The sequence below is a fragment of the Mchenga conophoros genome, linkage group LG19 (genome assembly GCF_057382185.1).
Source record: "Mchenga conophoros isolate Kocher_MC1m ecotype Shallow Benthic linkage group LG19, M_conophoros_male_GT1.1, whole genome shotgun sequence".
Classification (NCBI taxonomy): Eukaryota; Metazoa; Chordata; class Actinopteri; order Cichliformes; family Cichlidae; genus Mchenga; species Mchenga conophoros.
This window is the reverse complement of record NC_140544.1, coordinates 11,637,526-11,662,447: the sequence shown is the minus strand read 5'-3', so window position 1 is coordinate 11,662,447 and position 24,922 is coordinate 11,637,526. Positions and strand designations below refer to the sequence as shown.

At 44.5% G+C, this 24,922-nt stretch overlaps 2 protein-coding genes across 3 annotated transcripts in view; both read left to right on the top strand.

Moving 5' to 3' along the window:
- The window catches only part of scaf8 (SR-related CTD-associated factor 8), a 68,006-nt gene that overhangs the window by 35,767 nt on the left and 7,317 nt on the right, over window positions 1–24,922 (top strand). The window contains exon 21 of one of the 2 annotated variants that reach the window (XM_085256193.1): window positions 9,332–9,557. The exons of the other annotated variant lie outside the window; for it this stretch is intronic. The gene's annotated coding sequence lies outside the window, so the exon portion shown is untranslated. Of the gene's footprint in view, window positions 1–9,331; window positions 9,558–24,922 lie in introns of those variants that run through there. 2 annotated transcript variants of the gene reach the window in all.
- Window positions 11,457–24,922, top strand: part of tiam2a (TIAM Rac1 associated GEF 2a) — a 59,601-nt gene continuing 46,135 nt past the window's right edge. Inside the window, exon 1 of the mRNA XM_085256190.1 lies at window positions 11,457–11,502. The gene's annotated coding sequence lies outside the window, so the exon portion shown is untranslated. The remainder of the gene's footprint in view (window positions 11,503–24,922) is intronic.

Below are 24,922 nucleotides of genomic sequence, written 5' to 3'. Positions count from 1 at the left end.
ATTTCTGGCACTTTCTCTCAAGAACTTGCACACAGAATAATAAACACACAGCTACCTGCAAAGGTGGCTTAAATATTCATGAACCCCTCCCTTTGTTGTTGCTTGTTTTCAAGCGTTTTTGATGGTTAGAAGTTCTCGTGTGTGCAGCTATCGATCCACTGGCCTGTTAAAGAGTTAAAGAACAGATTTTGTGTCTCTCTGGAGCGCCAGCCTCTCCCATGGGTGGAGGGATGGACTGAGAACATCTGTGATGGCCGACTCCTGCAGAGACACACCAGTGTGTGTGTGCAGGGTTGAGTGGTCTGTTACCTATAGAAGCTTTAGAGGAAGCGCACTCCCAGTTTATTTCTTCCTTTCTCTCTCAAATAGACATGTAGTCATTTCTAAGCAGGCGGCTGCGCAGGCAGAAACCAAGCTGCCATTTTTATTCAATAAAAGCTGTGTGGCTGAAAATCCTTTGAGTTTATTTGCAACTCTGCATTTTAACCATTTTCATCATTCACTCTTCAACTCGGAGACTCGGAGATGTGCCCTCCTCTTAGGTGATACTCATAAAAACGACATACTTTGCACCACAGCCTCTGCAAATGAAATGATAAATGAGTGATGAGCAGAAGCGCACTGATGCTGCACTGCTCACAGCCTGCCGTCTCATTCTGTGTGGTTGAGCGTCTCCCTCCATACCTTCATTATTATTGTGCTCTGCTGCCTCCCCTTATCCTTTTTTTTACTCCTTTGGCCAGTCGTGTCTCATTTTACTTCTCTGCAGCTCCATCTTTGTGCTCCACTCTCCATTCTCCCCAGTGAAGCGTGTCACAGTCTGGTCAGATTTCTTGGTAACGGAGCCTCTCAGTGGGAGATGCTACCCAGATCATAAAACTCGCTTAAAATATAGTTTGTAAAGCTGTGCATTGTGTGAGTGAGGCTGAAGAGCAAACTAAGGAAACTGATCTCAAACAAAGTCAGGCTTTTAGTGGAAAAAATAGCAGTTGGCTGGTTTTTGGACCGGTTTAAATATAAACACAGATTTTAAAATGATTTCATATTCTTAGTAGATCTGAACTGGAAAAACAGAACAGGTAGAAGGCTGGCTTTTAGAAAGAAAATGCTGGCATTAACCAAATATTTGTAGAAACAACAACAAAAACTGATATATACACACTCTGGCCACTTCATTAGGGACACCTTTCTAGGTGTCCCTAATGAACACAAACGATTCCTGAGAATTTGTTGGTTACGTCCAAGATGTGAATCTCCCGTTCCACCACATCCAAAGGGGCTCCGCTGGATTGAGATCTGGTTACTGTGGAGGCCGTTTGAGGACTCGGTGTCATTTTCAAGAAACCAGTTTGAGATTATTTGAGTTTTGTGACGTTATCTTGCTGGATACCTGGTGTGTGTCCTTTTATGACCATACATATGAAGGGATGGACATGGCAAACTTACATACATGCTTCCCTTAGCTAGTATTACTAGAGAACACTGCATACATTTTCATTATTATGCAGATGATATCCATCTTTATTTATCCACGAAGCCAGATGATACAATAAAGAGATTTCCTGCTTCTAAATTCAGATCAAACTGAGGTTGTTGTTCTCGGCTCTAAAACCCTCAGAAATACACAATCCAACCAGATCTACATGCCTAAAGTCAATGAGTTTCTGCTACGTGATTGGCTGATTAGATGTGTAGAAATATCAATGCTATAAAAAAGTAATATCACAATTAATACTCAAAGGCTGTCCTTTAATTTTATAATAACTGCTGTATTTGCTTTCAAAACATTGTAGTTTACTGTGTTATCTTGACTGAAGGGGTTTAATGAATATTAAGTATTAAGAAAAAGTGAAATATATGAAAGCTACCTTTCAGGCTATAGCTCTAACCTCCACCAAACAGAGGAAGGCAACACTTAAAGCAAAGAAGGCACATGAATCCCTGCTTGATCGCTCTCTTGATTGCTTGAGCGTTTTAAAGACGACCGTGGCATTACAAAAACCTTACATAGTCAATATAAAGTAAAAATGTTTCCATTTGCTTTGCTTTTTCTGACTAATTTGCATTTAGTTACTATGCTATACCCTGACTACGTGAATACATGTGAAGATGTGCATCAGATTTTTAGATTTTGTTTCGTCTGTGGGAGTTTACAGGCTTTTCAGTCGAAACAATAAAACCTTTTCTATGTTAAAATGTCTGATTCTTTAATCTAAAGGGGCTTTCTATTCCATTTCCAATGTTTCAGCACAGCACATGTAAAAAAACAAAATAAAAATCAGACAATAGACAAAACAGGAAGTGTCTGTGCAGCATAATGCAGTCCGGCACAACATCCGATGAGGCTTTTATGCAGCTTGAGTCACAAAGATAACTCATGAAACGAATTTAAACTCAGCAGAAAACTGAACGTGGAAACGAAGACGAGAACAGGAACAAACGCGTCAGTGGGAGTCGGCAGAGGAGGGTCACCATGTTTGACAGGGTAACAGAGGGATTTGTTTCTAATGAGTAAACAGACAGCGTACACTACTGCCAACCCCCCCACACACACACACACACACATTCTGTGTTGTTGTGTGGGAGAAAATGAGAAACGTGAAACTTGCACTCGTCTCAAAGAGTTTCTCTGTTAGGAAGAATAAGTGTCAGTGAGGTCTGGCTGTTGGTTTGGGGGGTGGCAAAACCTTAACTGCACAGAGAAAAGAGGGGAACTGGGTATCACATGTACCGTGTAAAGGTTTCCTATCCTTATGAAGTCATATTGAGCAAGTAAGGCTGGCCAAAATAACAGAAACATTACTTATGGGAGGACTTTAGTTTCCATCATCATAATTAACATAGTCAGAAACATCAGCAAAGTGACCTCTGAGCCAGTTAGTGTTTCATGTGTGGGTGAGCTGTGTCGTGGTTTATACTTTATCAGATATGGATTCATAAATTTTCTGCCCAGCTGATACAGTATAGCTGATGTAAGCACAGTTTATATATAGCCACGCCTCGATACTTTCATTACACGTGTTTGTAGGCAGGATCGGAGTACACCGTCACAAATCGACTCAACTCTCCCAAAACCCGATTGCTGAAATGACCCTGTCACTAATGAGTACTTGCAACAAGCTAACTTGTTAAGTAGTAGTTTACCAGCTGCACTGCCATAGATCCACGTGCTTCATAATGATCTTATTTTTGATTAGTGGAGTACAAAAGCAAACCAAACTCTAGCAAAGAGAAGCTGGTTTTAATAGATTTCTAATGACGCTGCTGGACCAATGTGCAAAGAACCTTGGGAGAAGTTGAGCCCACATAAATCTGCCTTGCTTCTTCTCTCCCACGTTTCACACCGGTCCGAGTATATGAACCTAATTACACTTGAACTTAATAGTTGACAAAGCAGTAGCTTTTATCTTTCAAGGCCTCGTTGAGTTATGGGGCCACAAAGAAGTCTGTTCACATGCAAGTATAATCCCAACCTTAGTGTTGCATGTGGGCAACTTCACTAAGATGATAATGCTCTCATAAACGCACCTAAAAATGATTTAAATAACTAAATATGACTGAAAACAAGAATTAAACCAAATGGTTCCCATGACCTCGTGATTCAACAGCACTAAACCTGTCTGGGGTGTCCTGCGTATTCCCTAAGACCTGGAGCGTTTCCCTCCTGCAGATATCCGCTTCATTATCCACTTAGATGTGCTTTAGTATTTTTAACAGCACACAAGAACAAGCGGAGCCAGCTAGAAGCGTTTCTGTGGAGCATGGAGGATTTTCACGTCACGTCATACACACACTGTGCTCAAATCAAACATGTGAGTGTGCACACGCAACACAGCACACAGGAGAACTAATCTGATTTCACAGCCCAAATGAAAAGTGATGCACACATACACACATCCATTAGCTATTATTAGGTAAATAGGCTAATAGGTAAACACACAGAGAGCTGCTACGGAGACCACAAATGTCAGAGGGACAGCAAGAAGCGCTTGATTGTAGTGTTAAGTTCTGGGCGTGCTCACTTAGGGCAAACACCAACAGGCAGAGATGTGACTCCTTTATTGGAAGTCACACCTGGAGGCGAAAACTGCCTGCTAGTCATTTTTATCAGGTTTATTTAGCCAAATGTCAGGAAGTTAATCGATCAGATACTCTAACGACTGGCTTCTCGGTTTGTTCGCAGCTGCTAAACAAAGTGTAGAGCATGGCACTGCACGCAAACACTCTGCACCTGAACACGCTGTAGAAATGTAGTGACAAAATCACACCAGCCCCTCCTTCTCCACTGTAGCTCTGGCTGTCAGTTGTTGGTTATTTAATCTGTATGAGTGGTTCGCCTGACATTGGAAAATGATTTAAAATAGATTTATGTCATAAGATCACCTACCAAACTATTACTGCTCGTCTCTACAGTCCTTCGACGCTCCTATGACCCTAATATTAACAGCCCACGGATGAACTTTAGGTAGCTCGATGTCATTACATAATTACCACTCACCTTTGAGAATTTCGCCTCCTTCTTCTCCCAAATGGCTCACATAACTGACCTGACATTCTCATCCACAATGCTTTCCAAGCTGGACACGGCCAGGTCTGCACACCGCAGCACTTGGGGAGACCTCCAGCTACAAAACAGAAACGTCCTGAGTGCTTTTTTGTTCACGAAGCTCCTGCAAGTCAGAACAGTGGTTGGCCTCACTATAAATAAACATTTCCACCTGGAAAGACTAAGAGAATAATGCTGTAAGACGTTCTAGAATGATCTTTATTATCCCGGTCTCACAGACAAACTGTACCATCTTCAGTGTAAGATTAATACTTTGATTACAGTCCCCAGTTTGATGGTGCTGCTGACGCATCCCGACGGGATGAATGCTAAGAATCTATGGTGATGATAGTGTATAAAAGTGAAGGTCAACCTGATGAAACTTTTTAATGACAACTCAGGAGACAAAAGCTGCAGATCCTAAATATATGGAAAAATGATCCTCAGGAAACACTTTGCTCATTTTGGATCACAGTGAATACAAAACTGATTCCATTTTGGACAATTAAAAGTCCGAGTGGAGGATTATCCTGGGTGTATTTGAAGTCCTTAGCATACATGGCATAAAAGATGGATGAAGCTACCATGACTTCAGCCATTGGTCCTGTTTCCTGTAGTCCAGATAAACATTTCCACCTTCACCACCTGTTTGGCCGTGAAACCGCACATTCATTGGCTAATGACTTGTCACTTAGAGTTCATTCACCACTGAATAAATAATCCTGCTTTGTGAAACGCAGAACGAACCTGCAACCACACAAACTCGCTTAGATAAAGAAGTCTTCTCTGGCACTGGATGAAAGTTACTCCATTAAAAGTTATCGATAAAGGTAACTAGTTAGCTACAAATGCTAACCATTGCAGCAGAATAAATCCAGGCCTCGAACTTGTCTGTACACATCATTTTAAGGTAGAGAATCCAAAGTGTGACTTGTTCGTTGGAGGGATCGGCAAAAGCAAAGCAGTCTTTTCTTCTTTTAGTGAACTTTATCTTCACAGATTTCTCCTCTGAACTAACTGAAGTTTATCCCTGAATGCTCATAAGCTGAAAACAAAGACGCAAACATGCTAACGTAATCTTACAATCACAAAGGATGATCTAAATGTCTCCCTCCACAAGGCCTGTAAACAAACCAGTCCAAGTGGTTTGGAGGAAGGTATCAGCTTTCCAGGTCCTGCTTTGTCTAATGACGAAATGTCAGACAGACCCCTCCCCCCAGCTGCCCTTCCCTTAGCTTTGGTGCCCTCTGTTACAGTGCATCGCACTAGTAGCTAATAATATTGTGCTAAAGACCCAGAGCACTGTATCTGTTTCCAATTAAGAGGTGAAATGAGCAGGTTTTTAACAAGGTGACTGTAACAGCGCCCAGCTTCCCTTCACATGGGTGTGAAAGTATTTGTCAGCAGGGAGTGAGGAGGTTATGGGTGTGGGAACCTTACCATAGTGGGCACGGCAGAGGGACAGTCACAGTCCTAATGATGCAACAACAGTTTGGTTCTCATGCTTTAGACATTGCAGCAGACATCCTCAAAACACACTAATTACTTCATATATTAGCAAAAGACAAATTTTTTGGGTGAGATTTGCTGCGATAAAGATCCATCCTGAGACTTTCTGCTCGATGTTGTTTGCGTCTTGCTTGTTTTCAGCTCGTCTCGTTGCTCTTATTGAGTTTGAGCAAGTTGAATTTAGCCCAATACAAATCACATTACACTTCAGAGTGAATGATTGCATTTAGCTCATTGGAATCAGCCTTTACTGTTTTTTACTGAATGAAGCTTTTGATTTTTAGGCATGTTTGTTGGCTTGTAATGTGTTCGATCATTTGACTCTGTGTAAGCTTGCGATAACTCAATCAAACGTCCCTGCGTTTGCTGTGGATTCCCCTCCACTGGCCTGCAGGACTGTGGCTGCAGGAGTGAAGAGGTTTAAAGCAGCTTAAACTGTCACGCCAGCCCAGAGCTACAGACTGTTTCCTTATTCTCTTTCACTGAGTCTATAAAAGATGAGGCTTGTCCAGTCTTGATCTGTCTTTCATAAAGTAATCTCTCCAAAGTCCCTCAATCATTTATATTCTTTGCTCTCTCGTGTGGGATATATATTCAGCCACTAACATGCTCTTAACTTTGTCAGTGTCGAGTCTGCCCCACATTCAGACAAAGAAAAGGACAGCCGTGTGTACTTTGGTGCATTTTTAGACCAGGGCCTGATGTCACGCTAACCGCACGCCGGGTTGTCCTCCATCAGTCATGCCCTCCATGAGCTTAGACATGGTACGGTGCCACCATGCACCAACTTTGACGTAGCCTGGACGACAAACATGTTTTTGTTTCAGGTCTGATGGTTTTCTTCCGGAGCTGCTGACTGTAAAAGCAAGCGAGAGCTGAATGTTTTGGAGCTGGTGCAGGTGGGCATGGTTACCTGAGAGGAAGTGGTAAACAGGAAAAAAGTCAGTTTAGATCAAACACAGAGGCTTAAAGGGATAAAGAAGATGTTGTATTTCACAAAGTTCTCCTTGTGCAGCACTGCAGCCTCGACGGTCAAACTATGGAGCAGCTTTAAGATGCTCATCAGGTCTGAGACAGGGCCACGCATCCCGTTATACCACACGCTGGATATACTGTACATACAGTATGTTACATCAACAAGTAGTCTGACGAGGGGTTTGTGCACGTTTTACTATGACATGGCCACAACAAATCACTTCCTGTTCTACAGTTTTAAAACTCCCGATTGGCTGATTCCTTTCTTAGTGTTTTATTTTTGTTGCTGCTCATCTGATGCCGTTGTGGGTATTTACCATAACTAGTCATGTGAGTTGTGATGTGCACGAATAACATCAGTTGTGAAATAGTGTCAGGAGGTTTGTTATCTTCATGCTATAATAAGCTGTAAGCTTTTGAAGCAGTTTATGGGCTTTTAAAATGACATAATGTCTTATATGTTTTCAACCTGTAGCTTTGTATTGTGTTGTTTTTTTACATCGTATCATAACCAATCACAGCCGCGTGATTCTCTCATGCATTTCGTATGTGTGCAGAATCCGTAATCATTTCAATGATGACTGATGGATAACATAATGCTGTCTTAATAATCCCTGCTTCAAAGCTCTGGGAGTTGTGGATATCCTTTAACAACTTCGCTGCACTTACCTTGAAATGATTCATTTTGCAGATGGTAATGAGTGCAAGTATAGATGGATGGAGGCAGGCAATCAACCACAGAAAGAAAACTATGCTTTCCCTGAGGCAGTTTTAGGGAAGTTGTATGTGATGACATTCTGCAAACTAATATGGATTAGATCCTTTTTTTAAAAACTGGGTTAACAAGAACCATTTTATTACTTTTTGTTGTTATGCTGGCTTCAGGTGCCGACACTTAGCTCTATACTTATCTTACAGTCCCATCCTGTTTATCACACGGCCGTCTCAATCTTTTCTCACAAGCAGGCAAACAAAAGAGTAATTCAGCTCATCAGTCTGTAGGAGTCTCGTGATAGTTTCTTCACCTACAACTCAAGTGATGAGCAAACACATCCAGCTCCCCTCACTGCTCGGTAATGAACGATCGTGCTGCAGACAGGCAGTCAGACAAACACATGATGCAACGTGTGGAGGACACGTCTGTCAAATATGTCGTTTCCCACACCGCTGAATCCATGCAGCTTTATATATCGTCTGATATCAGCCAAAAAACAGTATATTCATCATCTTCAACTCTGACACATATCTTGCACGTCCACAGTTTGAAAAGCATTTTAAATGATGCTCGACTCAAAAAAAAAATAGAATTACACTAAAAGAACTGAGGGTTTAATAATGTAAGTGCATGTAAATCAGGGGCTTTAAGTGCTGTGTCTGTCCTTTGAAGACCCTAATAACATTGCTGCAAAAGGGTGGCCGCTGTGACACACTTTGCTTGTCTAAGCCATTGATTTCTCATTAGTTAGGCCCTCAGGAGTGTACAAGCTATCACTTGGATCAGCCCTGTTGTATTCAATTAAAAGCCTTTCCAACACACCCTGGCTTTTTTCTACCTTATCTTTAAGTGCATATTTTTTCTGTTGCGTGAGCTGCTGCCATGGCCTCTTTCATTTTGGCTGCCATATTTAGAAACAAGTAAGGAGTTGTTTCAGGGTGTGGCAGTGGTGGCTCTGATTATAGCCCTCCCTTTGTCTCACATGCACCTTATGACATCTCCTTCTTTGTGTTCATGAATGCTGCGCACACAAAAACCGTGTTCCCAGCACCTTCTGCCTAACCCTGCCAGCCTTTCAGACAGCTCTATGAGAAAAATGTCTTCCAGCCACAGCAAACCATTAGGGCTCACATCTCAAATCAGTTTGGTAATTACACATGGACGCTGAACAGGCCAGCTCTCACATCTCAGCACCTCATATAGTGGTAATAATGGCCAGATCACAGCCTACAAAAGGCAGCTATGAGAAGGGTGTGAGCATCGCTTATCGGGGAATCTGCAGCCCCCTCCCTGCGTCTCACGTACAGTAACACACACTCACATAGAAATGCACGAACTGTGACGATCCTATTAGAGAAGCCATAATGGCAGAACAAAGCGATGACAGTCGGAATAGCTGGACCGGGGGTGTTGAGGCGAGGAAGGAGGACTGAGGTGTGGATGTGTGTCACTATGTGTGTTGTGGAAGCCCACATTTCTGGCTGAGCTCAATGCTTTTTGCTCCCCGTTGTGTTTTAAAGCAATAAACTGACAATACCAATATTTCATTTCACCGGCCCTGTCCTCACTCCTCGGTGTGTTCGCAGGAGTGGCAAAGTCAGGACCGTCGTCTTGTGCCAGGCCGACAGACAAACACAGAGGGGATGATGGGCGGCAGGATGACCGTCAGAGCCAATTACGTTTAATGAGATGTGGAGTGACCAGAGCTCCCGAACGCTGCCAGATGACACAGGGAGCTTCCGAATGTATCCAGGATTCTGCCCTGGAAACATTGTGTGCTGGGATTGGTAGCATGTCACTGGAAAGGCTGATAATGGTTGCCCAGTTGATTATTGCACTACGTTTGATTACCAATAAAAAGATGTGAATCAGTTCAAACGCAACAAGTTCCATTTGTAATGATTCACATTCCCTAACAACCTAATTTGTCTCTGAAATCCTTTGACACTCCTGCAGATGCATATTAAGATATGTTGATTTCACAACAACATGCTTGGTTAACTGGAGCTAAAATCCCCAAGGCTATGTACATCCAACCAAGGGGGATGAAAGGCTGCTTGTTGTGATGACAGATCCTGATCAGACTGTGATGAAAGGAGTAGAAATACTGTATCTGCTTCTACGACAGGCACCGTGGCCACAGCTGTAAACTGGCTGATATGGAGACTGGACAGGGCGGGCTGGGCTGGCACACCCGGCCAAAGAGCCACGTTATGAAACTCAAGCTTTGTGCCAGTTGCGAGGGAGTTTTAAGGAAGCAAGGCCGTGACGGTCATGTTATCAGTAATCTGAGACATCTCGACAAAGAAGGGTAGAAAGAAAATGGAACAAAGGACTTAAATTTAGTCCAAGAGAAACAGCGACAGTGGCAGCTACCGCATGATTTCTGAGTTCCTGAGGAAAACAAACCTGTTCCCTATCACACTGCCTATCAGTTCATCAGACCACGTGACAGTCAGGGTTGTCACTGTTATGTAAAAGATGCCTTCTTCACCTTTTCCAAGGCAGGACATGCTTCAGGTGAAGGACTGTCATGGAGAAAAGGCTTTAAACTCAACTACTTGCCCCAAGAAAGTTTCGTTAATGCTGGATTTAAACCTTTGCAGAATGATTGAAGAGTTCAGAGGAAAGAGTGAAATGCTCACGCCTGTTCTGACTGTGGTCATAAATGCAGATGGAAACAAATAGTTTGGTGTCAGTGACCCAATCAGTGCGATTCATATCAGGATGATTCTCACACCGATTGCCTCCCATACCTCCTCTTATATAATAACTAACTAACAACCCATAAGTTAACTTTAAAATATAGTCTACACATTTAATAGCTATTTACATTAAATCTATAATTGCATATGTTTAACTGCAGTATCATTTTCTTCACCTGAAGCCCCGACGAGCCCTCAGCCCCCATTACATCAGCGTTATTCTCAGCTTTCTATGTGTAATTAAATACTGCATTAAGCAAGAAGATGCTTATAAACACACAGTATAAAATATGATCATTTTCACAGATTATATCATAACATCCCCAAACTCATTTTAATCTTGGTGCTGACGATGTTTCCTTCTTTTTTAAAGTCTTTTGATTGATTGATTTTTTTTTATCTGTGTGGTCCTTTACAGTTCTTTTACTTTCACCAACTTTCCATCAAAAGGTTTTAGCAGTCACTTCAAATCAAGCTTAGGCTTTAACCCAGGACACCCAAGAAGTTTTTTTAATTGAAGTTTATTTAACAATCAGAGAACAGCCAGATTAAATAAAGTTCAGCGTCTTTTTCTCTTTTCAGTCTGACTACAGGAAGCTAACTGTCTTCACAGGCTGAGCTGTGCTCATGAATAAAGTGTAAAATCTGTCCTTTTGAATAAAGGGAAAGGAACACTTTTCTGATATTTTTGAGGACCCTAAAGTCCTTCTTCGTGACCCCTAAAAAGTCCACGAACCACAGTTTGAAACACCTTGGTTCGTCACACGGTTAGATTTCCTTCCACGGTACTCCATGTTGTAGTCTATTCATGGCTCTCGGCCATCCCCCCTCTCCATGTCCGTGGGAAGGAGGAGTTTAACCCCACATTGCGAGGAGTCCGCAGTCTCTTGGCGCTCCGACCCGGGATCGTTTGGCGTGGACACGGAGGGATCGTGGAATTAGCTCCGAGAAACGCAGACTTTTTAATGCAGCGCTGGTATATTAAGAGTTTTCAGAGAGGAGGACGCAGGAGTGCTGCGGGGAATGTGTTTCACGGGTGGAAGCATTAGCCGGTAAGTTGTAGACGAACTTATTCCCAGTCACGCTGTTTTAATAGACTGCCGTTCAGCTTAAACGCGTCTCCCACTCTGCGCGAAAAAGTTTAACAATTTAACAAAGAATTTCCAGTAAGTCGACCAGTGACTGAGGCAGCGATGTAATCCAACTGCAGCACGTCCGATTATCCAGTGATTTTAAATTTGAATGATTTCATAGAGATATCTGTTTTATTCTGAGGCTTTCTGCCGTCGTGTAATTATTCATGTTGACAACGGTCTCCCCTTTCTTCCGTCTGTGGATCTGTCACGTATTAAAGCCTTCACTGTGGATGTTGTTGGACTTTCTTACCTGAAAAGCAGTAATCGTTATGTTTTATTGTGCGCTGTGAAGCAGAATTTGGGGTGATAAATAGGAGCACCATAAACACAAACTGTGCCTGGACACGATCTAAAAGTCCCACTAAAGGTATCTGCGTGGCTGTTTCATGCTGTAGCTCGCAGCAGTGTCACAGGCTGCTTATAGCTTTTGAACTTCTTTCTCATTTATAGGCTGGGAGATGTGGGACACACAGGATGTATACTGATGTGAATTACCTGCCACTTGCATTGTTGTTTGGGTTTGTGCTGGGGTGGAAGGGCTCTAGCCACATACAGAGGCAACAAAAGGGCCCCGGGACCCCCGGAGTGAAGGGTCAGCCCAGAGCAAACAGAGTTTTGGATTAAAGGAGGAAGAGCCCGGCATGCCTTTTGGGATGGTCATGGAAACACCCACAGGAAGGTGTCAGTCTTACTGTCCTCCTACCTTTAAATGCCACAGATGAGAATGAAACAGTGGCTAATGTTTGACTCAAACAGCCGCCCGGGTCACTCATTTATCTGTCTGATGGCTTTGGCTGGAGTCTGTCCAGTGTTTTGCAGCAAGACAGATTGGATATGTGCTTGCACTGTAAATGTAAATCATTTACTCCGGTCATTTTTATCCAGGAATTATGCTGAGCCCAACATGCCCAGGAGGAAAAACTTCAGCAAATGCCTTGTGTTTATTTTTCTGCAGGGGGAACATGCTGCGTGCTCTGTTTATATTTCATCAGGCCTATCAGCCCCCCTGCCTCTTTAATGGACTATCCAGAAATAGTTATTTACTTACATAATTGCGTTGATCTCATGTGTGTTCCCTGTTCTTTTTGTGCGAGATCAGTAAGAATAGCGCCGGGTTAGAAGCACCGTGTGCATATTTTGGCTTCTGTGGTTCACATTTTTGCGGCACAGAAGTCCTCCGCCACAAGGAACATATTGTTTTTACTATTCTGTTTTTCCCTGGATTGGAACGGGGTCTTGAACCAGAGCAAAGCTGACCGAGTGTGGCCCTTAATTTCCTTTTAGTGGAAAACATGTGATAGTTTAGCTGGTTCGTTCTGTCCTTCTGTGGCACGAGGGGCGAGTTTCATCTGGCAGGGCCGTCAAAGTTGTTTACAAGTGATAAAAGGGTGAGGCCACGCTGGCTTCTCTTTGGGTGGCACAGAGTCACAGGCTCAGAAACAGCATGACTCTGTGACATAATTACCACTGGAACTGCAGTCAGTACATCAACAGCTGATGCACTTTGTCAAGTAACTTTAAGAACAGCCGTCTAACTGTCGACTGCTCTCGTCTTTGCTTCTTTTTGATGCTCCGTGTGAAAAGCAGCCTTGGTCAGGCACAAAAACTTGGAAGTGTTTTCCCCTGACTGCGCCTGTCATCATTAATTCTCAAAGTGTTCACACACTGGCCGAGAAACGCCAATGTTTCATGTCTTCTCCTCTGCACATTTTTCTCCATATAAGGTGCACGGGTAACATCTGTGCTCATTGTCACACGGGGATGAGGGCCTTTCACTGTCTCTAGGTAGAGAGGCCCTGCAGAGGGAAACCACAGGGACTCCACACGAAGGAGACAAAAGGATTTGAAAGGATCACATTTAAATGAGCAAAAACTTGATTTCTTTTCGGTTCCTCGGCACGTTCGCTTTCTTGATTCCAGTGAAATGCCATTTTGAGGCTTCTGTTCGGGCTGCACAGTCGGGCGAGCATAATGGTGGCCTGCGTGCTTCTATTTCTTGCTGCTGTGGTTGAATTTATATTTGGCTTTCAGAGTGTTTGCTGGTAGCCCGTTGCCAGCAGTGTCTGGAGTGGTTGCTATAAAAAGCAGGTGATCTAAAAGCTGCTGTTGACAGCATCTTGGCCAAGACTTCTCATTTCATACGGCGCTCACCGAGAGGCTGACCAAAAGACACGTGGCTGGCTTTGACCCCTTCTTGGATTCACGCAGCTACAGGTCGAAGAGCTATCACGGACACAACACCGAGGTTATCCTTCTTGGCTTTCAGCGGACGCTTGGACAACAGTAATAACCGAACCCTGTCGCTGAAACGGCAAAAAGAAGCCGCCGAGTACTTTGAGTGCTGCATAATTCAGAGATTCTGAATTTAACTTGTTTTGCAGTGGATACTGGGCTGGTGGTCGCACACACACAAGCGTGCGTGCATCCACTTTGTGAGATGAACCGGCCCATTCATGCTCCTCCTCACACTGGCTCCTCTCTTTGAGGAGATTCATTTAATGCATTGGGCTAAACGGAGCTTCATGCTGTCTGGGTCACCTGCTAAAGGGAGGCAGTACGGTTTTAAATGCAGGCAGGCATGTAAACAATTGGGGTGCAAATGAAGAAGAGGATGGCGTAGCTCTTCACGTGTGATTCAGACTTTCATTAACCCCAAAGAAATAACTGTTAGGCTGTTACTACGCTTTTATTGATGGCCTTATATATCATGCAGCGATTGGTGAACACGAGGGAAAAAGCTCCCATGGCAGCAGTTGAGTAGCAGTGCATGTAATTCTTGTAAGCTTGTTAGACGGCGTGCAATATTTCAGTCTGGTAATGGTGCTGTTTCAGCATTTTGAAAGCGGACCAAGTGATTTAAAGGCCTTGAATATAAAAGCAGTAGTTTGTATTATCTAAATGTGTGAACAATGAAATGACTGACAGTATGGCGGCTACAGAGACCTCAGTCGGAGGGCGTGTGATCGTCTTCGCTCAAAGCATATTCCTCCAGAGCGTAGCTCTCTGTGTAAACCCTGTTTGAGGTCTGGATTGTAAATATTCAGACTGGAAGCAGTCGAGCTGCATCACGTCTCTACTGCGTACACGAGAGAAGTCTGTATTTACATGATGTTTGTGTTTAAAAGATGACGCGTGCTGGCTCATTTGTCAAGCAATCAACAGCCCAGTTTGTATGGAAATAACCCAGTCTGTACACACACACACACACACACACACACACACACACACACACACACTGGCTACAAGCCTGTTTATAACAATAGAAATTGTGATTGATCTGTCCTACCTCAGTCCAGTAGCCATAAGGTCCCACTTACTATCTGGGCCCTATTGGAAAGGCAAACACAGCTGGTGCTACAGGCTAAACGAGTGCCCGGCGCTGGGATGTTCAGCTGACGCTGTGCGTCTTGCATTGTCCTCCATGATGGATGGAGCAAATTCTGGGTACACATTTACAACAACGTCCCAGCTGCTCAACAGCGGGTGGATGTAAACTATTTTTGTTTTAAAGAAAACTAAAAAGCCCTCACCTCTTTTTAAATAGTTTTTTTTATTATTAATTTGTTTTTTATAGTTAATTAAGACACCACATTTCTTGTCATACTCGTCTAACAGGTACCCAACTGCAATGGGATCCTTTCAGAAGATGACAAATGATGAATCTGGGCGATACAAACGTCGGAAATAAAGTTAAGATGCTCATAAATCCATCATCGTGCACACATGGATGCAACTGTATCCGGTAGTCCATTCATCCCAGCCTTACCTTCAGCAGTCAAATATCAATCATCACAATTGCACAACTGCAGTCTTGCAGGATATTGATGTTGCTTCGCTTCGTTCGCTCGCTCAGAAGCTCGCTCCAGTCCATGTCCTTATCTGCACAGTTTCCTGGGCTTTGTGAAACATGCAAAGTGTTTCGAGGGTCTTTGGCAGCCGTTGCATTCATGTTATGTTGAGGAACATTTTCAGGCTCATTAGCACCCCTCTGCCCGTCCAGCCCACTCCCTGCTTTAACAGTTGGCGGTTTGATCTCTGAGATAGATAAGCTCTATTCTTTACTTCTTAGTCTCCAGCCTTTGTCATGTTGGCGTGCGGCCAGTGTAAACACAGACGGGGTCCTGATTGCTTTAGGTAACCAGCAATCCTGACGTCCACTCATGGAACACGCTCAATTAAAGATTCCTTTAAAATCCTGTTTTTTCCGAAGAGGTAAATGTTTTTAAATAACCTGTTTCCTGAGCTGATATCATCATCCAGGCTTGTTCGGCTCACGGGCCTCGTCTGTTCGAAGGAAAAGGATGTAGAAGTGAAGGGCTTCATTGTGCCACAATAAGAGCAATGAAACAGAGTGTGTAAGAACATTTTATCAGGTTAATGTGAAATTGTGGCTAAATGGTGTAAGACAGGCCTCACATCCTCAACCTAAGCCGAGCGGTAAATCAGCCAGGCTGCTGTAGGAGATCCTGTGTGTGCTTATTTTCTATGGCACCCCTTCTCTACCTCAAACTGTAGTTTAGACACTTGGGTTTCCCTCCCAGAAACTTCCAGCTCCACTTTTCTGTGTTCGGCTAGTGCCAGGACACGATCTGAGCTGTTACGTAAGAGGCGTTTAATGCAGGGCTGGGCTTCCCTGGCTGCGAGTGACAAACGTACCCACTGCCCGGCTGGCTCTCTGTGACACTCTGGCTCCACAAGAAACTGCCGGGATGGTTTTTCACACCTGATGGCTGCAGGTGCCCAACACCAAGCGGCTTTATCTACACAGAAAGTACAGACCGTACAGACTCCGTTAGAGGAGAAACACTTGAACCGAGGAGCAGGGCCGCTGTTCGCGTATCTTTACGTCCAACAACACAGGATATTTCCTCATGGATATTTGTGCTACCAAGCATAGTGCTTATCTCACAAATGCATCCTTGGCAAGTTGACATGCACAAAAGACACAACATTTAGATAAAGTCAAGGTTGGTATTGGCTGTTTCTTCCATGGTTAGTCATTCAGATTACAGGGTGCGGTTTGCAGTCCAGCGTGTTGTAATATGGGACAGCTGTGCAGATTTAATACACTTCCCTCCCTCAAAGAAGTCAGAGCAGGCGACACTATACACCCTCATTGCTGCAGCTTCACTCATATCACCAAATCCATAAATCTTCCTTTAAAACTTGATGCGGCGATGGTCTGAGTCTGATGGAAGGAGGTGTGAAGGGGATACCTGAGGCTATTACAGGTATTTGACATTAAGGTGTCACTGGAGCTCCAAACCTGTCTACTGCTCAATCCTCGTGTTATTTAAGGTGCTAGAGCGCCGGGTTTATGGACTGTCATTGATCCTGGTGTCTCTGTTCATGCAGTGCACTTTAAATTAGAAAAGACGTCAGACAGCACAGATAAAGTTGACCCAAAAAACTCTTATCAAAAAAAATTAATTAAACATTGTTTGGGAATATTTTTATTTAGTTTTTTACCTAGTTTAAGTGCACTGATTCCACTTTCACATACAGAAACATTAAAGCAAACCTTTGACCTCTGCAGTGAGGCAATCTTGTGGCTCTTTTATGATTTATAATGAACTCACTGGAGGATATGGAAGGGGAAAAAAAGTCCTTGTGTACAAACTTCTGGAAATCCGGCATGTTTCTTGACTCAATATTCATATGCAGCGGTCCCCACGAATCAGTTTATGCCCGACAATATTTTCATGGACCAGCCTTTAAGGTGTCACGGATAAATACAACAAAATAAAACCAAAAAAAAAGAAGATTTATTCATTACACACGGGAAAAGACCCAGAGAAACCGAGTTAACAATAAAAGCGATAAAAACCCTGAAAACCATACATTTCACACCCGAGCCTCAACTCTCGCGGCCCGGTACCAACGAGTCATGGACCGATACAGGTCCGTGACCCAGGGGTTGGGGACCGCTGTTCATATGGAGTCTTTTTGAATTGCTCTTAGTTTGGCCCCTCGCCCATGAAGCGTTTGCCTTTGGAGACCCTACCAGGGGCAAATTGGCCTGACGATCTAGCTCTTGGATTACGTGGGCATGCAAACCCTTCCACTGTGGGACATTCATGCATGGGGAGGGTTTATGCCGCTTGGCTAGCGTGACAGAAGAGCTAGACGATTACAGTCTAGACTGATGCCCGCGACCCGGATAATTGGCTGAAATTGGATGGATGGGTAGCTGGACCTTTATTAGTCAAAGGAGGGCTTTAAGGCAGGTTCTCGGCTTCCATGCTTCATGCTTAACCAAGTTCCTGTCTTTAAAAGGTAGAGCTCATTGACCCATCTGTCTCTTAGCTCCAGCTTGTGTTGTGACATTTTCATCAATCTTTCCATTTGTCTTGTTTCAAAAAAAGTAAATAAGCTTTAAGGTCAGCTGTTTCTTCTAAATGGGAAATCTCTTGAGTTTCTTGGTGTTTTATTTGCAGAGTTTTCAACGCCGCGGAGTGAAGGCAAACTTGAAAAGGTCATGGCTCTGCCTCTGTTGAGGCCTTTTGAGTCCGGGTTAAAGACACACCGTACCACGGGCAGAGCAGGAGCTTGTATGGGTTATCTCTGACAACCACTCAAACATCCCAGGTGGGTTGTCGCACTCAGCGGGACCGTTGTTGGCCTTTCTGGATGGATCTGACTGGATGTGGAGGCTATGTGTGCTGCAGTTTAGGGGAACGAGTGACTCACAGCTACAGACGATATACAATACACATCCTCTTTATGTGTGTGTGTCTTTTTGAGAATATGACTGCCGAAATATGTGAGGCCAGTGTGGTTCCCATGCTATGCAGCAGCCCTTCTGCCCAAATTCTTCTCAGCTGAATAATGTGAAGTCTGTGTTACTCTGCATAGCTCTCTCAAAGCCTCCAACATCCATGTTGATGGAGTAGCTGCGTACGAAGCGCCTGTTGGTTTTCAGCGGCTGTGAGTTTTGATCTCTATCTCACCTGCTTTCATGGTGGGAATCCTGCTTCCAGCATATCAAAGGAACATAAAAAGTCCTTTTTAAAGATTTTTCTACATCCGCCAAACAGCCTTTTATATCCTCATTGCTATTCCCCTCGCATGTGACAGGATCCGGTGTAAAGTGAATGCGTACAGAGGTGAAGTCATTCATTATAAATCATTTCCACTTTGCAGGGTGAAATCATTTATTCACAGTCTCATGAGGTTAGTGATCCAAGGAGCACACCCTGACTGGTGACTAATATGCGGCTGATGTTGTGTCACTCGGCCCAGCGACATGCAGCAGATACTGTTTGGTCTCCAGGTTACTGCGCTTCATCTCGTCTGTCATTGCAAACAGCTACTAGGAGGCTTCGTTTGCTCAGGCTTTTAGAGGGGACAGGTTTTTGTTGACGAGTCCCAAATGTCTGTTTCTTCCTGGCAGAATAACTTCAAGAACATATCACAGTTATTACAGTAATTTTGTCTCTTTAGGCGCTTGCCCTGCTCCTCTGTAGTAATTTTGTGAGCGAGCGGTTTTGTCTCCAGCGGGAAGCCCTGCGGTCTGCTCGCGTGGAGAAATCGGCTTCACTGGAAACTTGCGGGTACCAGTTTTTTTTATACTAATAACGATATATTACAGCACATGGGTGCACGCTGGCATGCCCGGGCTTAAACTAATAATAACAACATTGAGAAATGCCAGGAACTGGGTTTTCCTGACAGTTAAGATGATTGCTGCAGTTCAAGGAGCTGCGAAAGCTGTACTTACAGTCATATTGTGTTATTAGCCTCGTGCATCCCTTTTTCCTCCCCGTCTGTGTGATTCATATATGCGTTTGTACTTGATCAAATTTAGATTCCAGTAATTGGAAACATATTGTTTTTCATTGTCTTCCACACTCAATTGGCCCTTAAGTAAAACAGAATAGTAAAACAGGCCATTAGTTAGTGGGCAGTGATGATGTGTGTGTTTCTCTCTAATGGGGGTTGTCTTAAGTGTTCATGTTTAATCCCAGACGTGCCTGCTGCTTTTGCTAATTATTCTATCATACAGTGCCACGGGCTTTTCTAAGCCAACAAGTATTTTAACAAGCTGGAAAGCTGCGCTCATTTTTTCCGATCTTTTCCCAGCATCCATACCGTCACGTTTAATGTCTCGAGGTGCAGTAAGCATTCAGCTAACCACTAACTGTACATGGAATAAAAAAACATCGAAGAACTGTTGTATCGCCGTCTTGATGCTGCGTGCAGCCACGCAGCAGAGTCGCTTTGATGTAGCGTGAAGCGAAACAGCTTCACCGGCACTACAGACAAGTCGGATCAGGCCGGAGTGTTTGAAGTGCCTCTGCTGTGTGCCTTTGTGGTCATTACTGCTGCTTAAAGCGGGCTGCAGTGCATCAGTCCTGTCAGAAAAGCTCCTTTTGTTGTTGTTATCATGCATTGATGGCAGCACAGTAAGATCTGAGCAAGTCTGAAGTTTTTGGTTTTCTTTTCATGTCTCACTCTTTTCTTTTTAATACCTTTCTCGTGGTGGGCACGGGCAGAGCGCTCCTTTATCTCCACCAGCAATGAGAGAAACGCTGCATTGTTGGTACTTGGCTATTTGCCTCAAGGGTTAAGTATCCATCTCCATTCCCTCTGAGCCCACGCCAGCTTAGGAGGGAAAGCCTGTGAATAAATGCCACCCTTGTACTCCCATAATGGAACAGCTTGACCTTTCGTGACCTCTGCCGGTCGAAGCATCTGCCTGTCGATTTCTCCGGCCCGTCCCGTGGGACATCGCCGGGCTTTCACATCTGCCTGTGAGCGGTGATTCGATTAGTTGAGGAATTTGTTTTGCTGAATAAAAATTAAGAGTCGGACTGTAATTTTTCAAAGTCAGTAAAAGAATGGCCGCCAGCTGAAACATGCTGTAGATTTGCTGTGTAATCGTGTGAAAGTGCTGGTTTCTTTGTGGGCATTGTGCACGACGACTGCATAATGAGCATGATCCTCATTGACATTCTTGATCCACCCTATATGAATGGGATAATAACGAGTTTGGCAGGAGCCTTAATTTAATCATGTTGGTAAAAGCGGCACATATGCGGCACAGCTGCTGGTGCTTAGCCGAGCCTCGCCGTGCCCTTCGCTGAGGTGGTGTTTGGTGCCCGCTTTGGCTTGTTTTGTGTTATCGGCCTTTCTGAACCACATTCCTCTCTGAAAAGGCTTTGCAGAGAAGGACAAAGGAGTTAGCTTTGCGGAGATTTGCCTCTGACTTTTTCACAGCCATCGAATTGGTTCACGTGCCTGTGCATCGCCGTGACTTGTGAGACTGGTTGCACAGGTCACTCTTTTGTTGTTGCCTTTCTTTAACTTTGCAAGTTAAACACAGGTGCCGCTCGAGTGCTTTGTCCAGCACCTGTTGTGGATTATAGGTCGATAAAGGCTAATTTCTTGAGATAGTTCTGCAGTGAGATCTAATCTGGCCCTCGCCGTTTCAGCGAGCTTTGCAGACCCCACGTCCTGATGTTGGGATTCAAAATCTGTTCCTGCTTAGAGCGAAAAGGAGGCGGAAAATTCACATGTCTGCTCGCATGCATTAGCAGGCACATTTTCACACAGTGTTGTGCTCCAGTGAATCAGGCTAGCCCTTGACACAGTTTTGGACAGAAACTGTGTCATGCACTGGGACATGCTCACCACAGGTGGTAAACCTGTTCGTAGGTGTTGAGCTGCAGGAGCCGGCACTGTGGCCTTAACGCGCGCGCACACACACACACACACACACACACACACACACACACACACACACACACACACACACACACACAAATCATCGTAGCTTCATGTTCTGCTTTTATTCCACCAGGTGTTGCTGTTTATTGGCTGTTTGATTTCCTTTTAATCAAAAAGTCTTTAAATGTAAGCAAATAAAAATCTGACTTTGACTGCATGACTTTGCATTAAGCTCACATTGCATTCCTTCATTTGCAGATACTTAGACTTTCTCAAAGTGTAAGGAAATTCATACTGCCCCCAGTTGCATCTCCTGTAAACATGTAACATCTTACAGTCCCGGCTCGTATGCAAGAATCCATCCACCATATGCAATGTGCAGCTAACAGCATTCGCCGATTGTGGAGGAAGTGGATTGCTGGCATTTTGGGCCATGCAGTCTGTAACGCCCTCAATAAAATATCTGTGTCTGTGTGTGTGTGTGTGCCTGGCTCCTACCAGCTGTCTCACCCATCATCAGTGCTTCCAGGATGTTTAGCAGACAGTCCAGCTCACACTTGTTTCCTCTTATCTGTGCCGTGGACAGTAACAGTTACTGTAAGTTCTCTTTAGCCTGTTTTTGGCCTCCAATAAAACTCCGTGTTCAGGTTGTTAATAACCGGACGACTCGTGGGTCTGCTTTCCCGAACATTCGACCAACTTGGCTTTGATTCATAACTTGTTTATTGTCAGCTCTGTTTGATCAGCAGAGAGTTCAACAGAGATTGTTAGCTCTCCTCTTCAGTAAAGAGTCGGTTTCTGTGAGGAGCATGATGTCAGAGGATGGTTACTTTATGCGGTAATTTACATTTCTTTGCCTGTGAGCTCTGTTTACTAAAGCCGTGCTGTGGGATATGTCCTTATTAGAGGCAGCAGACTGGTTAAGGACGTTTATATGGTGAATAATGTGATTGTGCATAAACTTGCACATGTATAGGGTCTAAATACAGCGAGACATGTCTAAACAGAGCTGATTTCACCTGATGGATGGTTTATATAGCCCTCCAGCCTGTGGTCCTGTGTTTACAGGCCTCTGATGTAGGTCCATGACACGATGCCGACTTCTCCACCACTTTATCAAACCATCTACAGCCGGCCGGCCGACTCCTCTCGGCTCGGGTAGAGGCGAGGATGTGTATTTGAAACACGCTGGCTCGGCAGCGTGACGCGAATACCAAAATCTCTCCGGTGAATCATCACTTTAAACTGAAAGAATTGCATCCCTGCAGTCGTGCATTTGTGATGTGGTCTGGATTTGCATGCTGCTGCTGCAAAGAAAGGTCGGTGCCAAAAAGCAGTGCAGGCCCGAAACTTGTTTCAAACAAGTTAATCCCCCATTCACGAGGAGAGGGATAATCCTGCTTGTTTGGAGTTTGGAGTTCACTTGTTTCCGGGAAAACAGATCAGTGCTGCCGTGTTAAGAAAGGTTTTCTACACGACAGCTAGAGTTGCACTTAATTATGTCACGTCAGCATTTTTGTGGTGAGTCAAATGAGCTGGCATCTCCGCCAGGTAAACAAACAGTCTTTCATACCTGCCACTGTGTTCAAAGAGAGTCTGTAATAAGGACATTAATTACTTCAGGTAATGACTCCCAACAGTTTACTGAGCGGCAGGTCCTTTGTTACCTATGTTAACCTTCACCGCAGTGAGCAAACCAAGCAGACGGGCCCAGGCTAGTCTAACCACCTCTGACAGACTTGGAGCATCGTCTTGGCTTTGGCTTGTCAGTGTGTCGCAGTTTAAGGCTTCAGCAGACATGACGGTGATGTATGAATGGAGGTGAGTGCTGAGCCAGCGCTCACTGTGACCCGGTTGTTGTCTGGTTTTGGTTTTTTTCACCTATTTATCAAAAGTGAGGTCAGTTTCTTGTGCTGTTGCTCAGATGATGTCCTAACCTGTGTGACAAAAGAATAATGCTCGATAACTTGATCAGTGATTCGTGTCCCGTCTGGCCTGACTGCATCTACACTTTAGCCCTTTAATTGCCCATTAAAAGCGAGACGCTGCCAGTTAGAGCACGAGTTCACCCTGAACATATGGCCCAGTTTGGCACAGGGACACAAAGTTTGAATTACGATTTCTTTTTCTGCTTTTTCGAGCTTGAATCGGACACGAGCGATCCAACAGCAACAGATTTTTGAATCGGGGCTTTCCCTTATCCAAAAGTGACTGAGAGAGCCGTGAGTGGTTCTCTAAAACGAGGATGGGGGAGGCCACAGGGGTAAACTCCCTCTGGCGTCAGAGCCCCTCAAGAATGCAGAGGGGGATTAATGCATGCCTGTGGCAGTGATGGATCGGACGAGGCTCCACACGCATTCGCCCAGACATACACCCACAGAGCATCTGGATGCAGATGGTTTGGCCAGCTTAGCAGGTGTGTGTGCGCGGCTTGTGTGTCTGCTGGAACAAGGCCAGCCGTGGTTGTTTGCCCTACTACCCCAGATAGAGCGGTAGCCACCAGCCGCATGTCATTTTGATTTGAAAGCGCATCTTTCATCTTGCCAGCTCACCTCTGGGGCCTTTTAAACAATTCACTTTGTCCTTCTCAGATCGCAGATGAATCGATTGCCGCTCCCTCAATAGCTTCTTCTTTCCTGTTGGGTACGGTGATTGATGCTGAATGTGCGCCGTAGTGATTTCTGCTTTCTATGCGAGAACATCGATTACTGTACGTGCACGCGTCTCTCTTCCCCCCGATCCGCGGCGCCTCATCGTTTCCTGCGTGACCTCCAACAGCTGTGCACCTGAGTCGGTCCTGCAGCGGTCAATGATCTTTGATGGATCACCTTGGGGATCCTGAAGTGTGCCTCACATGACTGCCACAGTACACTACAGTGACCACTGCAGTGCTAATGAGTGAGTGGGTCGCAGGCTGATTGTATTAATCACTAGAGCTTATGAAACGTAGCGTGTGACGGATTATCTCGCCGTGCACAGCGGCAGTTGATTCGAGTGGAGATAATAGAGTTTGCTGGTGGGTTTAATGTCGGTGTTTTATGCAGACATTTGCACTCGGACGTACAAAGTCATTGTGAACTTTGTCTTTATTGATGATGCCTCTGCCCTTCCTGAAGGTTACCACTGAATGCTGCGATGTGATGTGTAGATATCTGTCAGCTGTTGTGCTTCTCCCGCTCTTCATGGGCAGGGCTGGCTGTTTACTCGTCCTCCCAGGAGCCTCAGGGTCTCCTATTTCGCCCTTGTTCCACATGTTTTGCATGCACTGCTGCCACTCATGCTATTACTTCCATTCACCGCCAGGCGTTTTCTCCATAACTTGAAGACAGAGAGTCTCTAATGGTGCTCTGCTGCGAGCCGATCACAAGAGAATCGAGCAGCTCGGCTGAGATGTTCTGCTGCAGCACAGATGTTGAGACGTGTGTGAGAGCATGCTGATTGCACTGGAAAATCAATCCAGCTAAATCGTGAGAATACCAATCAGCCTGAATGCCAGATACTGCAGCTCTGGAAAACGTTCAAGTGCACGCTGTGTGTGCGCATCTCGTGTCTTTTTCCTTTACAGATTCAAACCTCTGAATGACCTTCCTCTTTCCATTAAGCTGCTTAATTAGCAGAGAAGCTGATGGAAAGCTGATTTGCACCTGGAGTCTTCCAGCTGTTTGTT